Source organism: Doryrhamphus excisus, linkage group LG10 (genome assembly GCF_037039965.1).
Source record: "Doryrhamphus excisus strain RoL-2023G ecotype Guam linkage group LG10, RoL_Dexc_Guam_v1.1, whole genome shotgun sequence".
NCBI classification, from domain to species: domain Eukaryota; kingdom Metazoa; phylum Chordata; class Actinopteri; order Syngnathiformes; family Syngnathidae; genus Doryrhamphus; species Doryrhamphus excisus.
In genome coordinates, this window is record NC_136366.1 from 17,148,691 (window position 1) to 17,152,523 (window position 3,833).

Below are 3,833 nucleotides of genomic sequence, written 5' to 3' on the forward strand. Positions count from 1 at the left end.
GTTGTATTGGTATCTGTTGGCTAATTCAATGCTGCCCTCTGTATCAGTATGTTTGTTTGCATTGCTAGGCAACCATGTACCTGCCAGGGAAGCTTAGCCTGCCTGTCACTTGAGCAGCCAAGGCTCATCCGTGGTTAGTACAGCACCAATAAGGGCGTAATAGTGCGGGTAAACCCAAGAAGAATCAGCTTTGTGAGGTGAGCCTTCCACAGGTAGGTCTCATTCAACTAAAAGCAAATGCCACCAACACATTTGTGTATGTATGCGTACATTGCTAAAATGAGGCCCAACATATTATATTTCATTCATTTACTTGCACTTATTTGCATTGAATTATGATTTGAGAATATGTCTTTGTTTTAATTCACATGCATAAAGAAAGATGGCACTGGCCAGTGGACATTGGCTGGAGAAAGACATGAAGGGACGGGTGCCAAGTCCCAGGTGGGTTGCATTCAGATACCTCAAAATACAGAAATAGAATGACTTGTACAGTGCTGTAATCTTGTGAGATCTTGTGACACTGTGACTAATGAATGATGATGTAAGATGATCTATCACTATCTATGATAGTGCTTCTATAGACAAACAGACCTTTGCGTGCCACAGCAACTAAGGTATTGTAGATTCCAGGACCACAGAACAAAACCACAAAACCTATAGGCATAAAGACATAAACATTCTTTCATTCATTTTCTACCGCTTTTTCTTCACGAGGGTGACAGGGAGTGCTAGAGCCTATCCCAGCTGTCTTTGGGCAAGAGGCGGGGTATACCCTGGACTGGTCACCAGCCAATCACAGGGCACATATAGACAAACAACCATTCACACTCACATTCATACCTATGGACAATTTGGAGTCGCTAATTAACCTAGCATGTTTTTGGAATGTGGGAGGAAACCGGAGTACCCGGAGACAACCCACGCATGCACGGGGAGAACATGCAAACTCCACACAGAGATGGCCGAGGGTGGAATTGAACCCTGGTCTCCTAGCTGTGAGGTCTGCACGCTAACCACTAGACCGCTGTGCCGCCCGATATAAACATGTAAAAGAAAAAAATTTACATTTTACCTGTACTATCATGGATTTAAAATGTATTGCCAATTTATGGTGAATGGGATGTGTTCTGGAGAAAAACAACAAAATTGAAAATTTTGAGCAAAAATATGCAAATTTGCAGGACAGTGAATGGTAATCTGCGGAGTCAAGCCTGTTTATGTTTACAAGGGCAACATCCCCCTACACAAATGGCTTGACCCTCCCCAAATCAACATTTTAGATGTGAAAACTCCGCCAGAAAAAGCACAAGACAGCTCCACTCATCGCTCATCTCCGTGGTTGTGCTGCATGCTTCTTCACAGCCAAGATAGTCTGGAGGATATTTTATTTTACTGCTCATGTGCACTACCGCTCAATTGTTTGGGATCACTTGGACATTTTTTAGGCCAGTCTGAGATATGGCTTTTTCTTGGCAATCCTGCCATGAAGTCCAGCATCCTGAAGTCACCGTTTCACTGTTGATACTGGCACTGGTGTCTGATTCCTTTTAATTGGTTGTGAAATGGATACAAATGTTTGTGAAATACATAAAAATGTGTTTTTCTTTGGAAAACAAAGACATTTGCAAGTGATCCCAAACTTTTGAGCGGTGTAACTCTCAGGAACGATTACATATGTCCCACCTGGTGGTCTATGTGGTGCGTGTTGCACATTGTGGCCTCTGATGTGCAGTCCAGTGGGCCCTGTGCATTTAACGGCAATCAGAGGCGGTCATTGATTGGTTAAGATTACACTCTGTTGTGTTTAACCCTCCCACGTCTTCTCTCCTCCCTCTTTGCTACTTGCGCCAGTGGGAGTTATGAAGGTGGGGTTCGGCGCTCATGAAAATTGCAAAGCGTGCTGGCCACACCCCTTGGCTAGTCTGGTGACTGGGATGGGAGTCTGGTAAGGCTCCTGAATGGTTCAATCATAAGACAAAGAGCTTGGGGAAGGGTACCTGAAGGGGGAACTCTAGTCCACAGGTAGGTCCTGGTTGCCGCAGCCCTCGGGGGCGCTGGGGGAGTTGGAGCTACAAGCTGATGAAATTGGGACATGGCTAGAAGGGCCCAAGATGATGTTGGAGAGAAGGGATGAGCATTTGTAGCCTAGCGCAGCGCGCTAGTGGTGGGCAAATCCGTTCATTTCAGTGAACAGGATCATTCCGTTTCATTCAGTAAAATGAGCCGTTCATTTCAGTCATTTCGCTCACTTCGGTCAAGTAGCCCGGGATCTCCCTCAGTGCATAAACCCGGTCAGCCACGTCGAGTCAGTCCATTCACTCATGTTCACGTTCATTCCGACTCAACAGTGCAACAACACATGATGACTAGTGGTGTGTCGGTCATGAACGAACGGGTCAAAAGAACTGTTCTTTTTTTGTGAATGGAATGAACAAGGTCACCGACAGTGTCGGCCAATCTCTCGGTCTCGGTCTTTCAGTCAGCTAACCCCACTCACGGAGCGAGGCGTGCATAAGACAGGCAAGCACGCAGATCGTCCCGCCCTGCAAAAGGAACGGAGAACTGACTCTCCAGCCAATCAAAAAAAAGCATTTGCAACTGAACGGACTGAAGGGGTATTTTAAGGGCAGAGACCTTGTTCATTCCATTCACAAAAAAGAACTAGTTCTTTTGACCCGTTCTTTCATAACCCAACACCACTACGCCGTGCTGCGCCCGGTCTATGAAAATAGAGCCCCAAGTCTGTGTTCTTGTTATTGAAAATTGCCCGCTTAAGCCGATATCAACATAAATGGTTACCCGCTTATGTCGCTATGATCACCATTATGCCATCATAATAATTTCAATGAAAAATTGGTCTGTTTATGGGGACCTGTGTTGTACTATAGTTGACATTACTATTTTTAGTAAGCAGCGTGACACAAATATATTAAAGATAAATAAATAAAAAGATTAAATCCATCCATACATTTTCGTCCGCTTATCCGGGTCCAGGTTGCGGGGGCAGCAGTCTCAGTAGAATGTTGGCGCCCTTGACCGCCACCCAACACACAATGCACCGGACCCTTATGCTTGCCCTGTAGGTGGTGGGTCTACGAGGGGGAGAGCCCGTGTGGCTTCTTCATGCTGGGCCCAGGCACCAGGCGCTCGCCTGCGAGCCCCACCCCCGGGCCTGGCTCCAGGGTGAGGCCCCGGTATCCCACATCCGGGCGAGGTACGGTTCCTCCTTTATTAAATCCAATAATTCAATGAAATTGTAATACAAAAAGAGAACGTAGGGCGGCACGGCGGTCTAGTGGTTAGCGCGCAGACCTCACAGCTAGGAGACCACCCTCGGCCATCTCTATGTGGAGTTTGCATGTTCTACCCGTGCACGCGTGGGTTTTCTCCGGGTACTCCGGTTTCCTCCCACATTCCAAAAACATGCTAGGTTATTGGCGACTCCAAATTGTCCATATGTGAATGTGAGTGTGAATGGTTGTTTGTCTATATGTGCCTTGTGTTTGGCTGGCGACCAGTCCAGGGTGTACCCCGCCTCTCGCCCGAAGACAGCTGGGATAGGCTCCAGCACCCCCCACGACCCTCGTGAGGAAAAAGCGGTAGAAAATGAATGAATGAATGAATGAAAGAGAACGTCTCCTTACTTTTATTCCTGTGGTTGTCCTGCACACTGGAAGGGCGTTGCAAAGTAGGGAGAGACAGGCCTATTAATAATGAAAGCACATGTTTGGTTATAGATCTCGACTTATAGGAGCGTGAGATCGTGAGACCACTTATTACGCCTCTTTTAACTAGCTCTTTTTCTTTTTTTTATACAGTGTTAATCATTT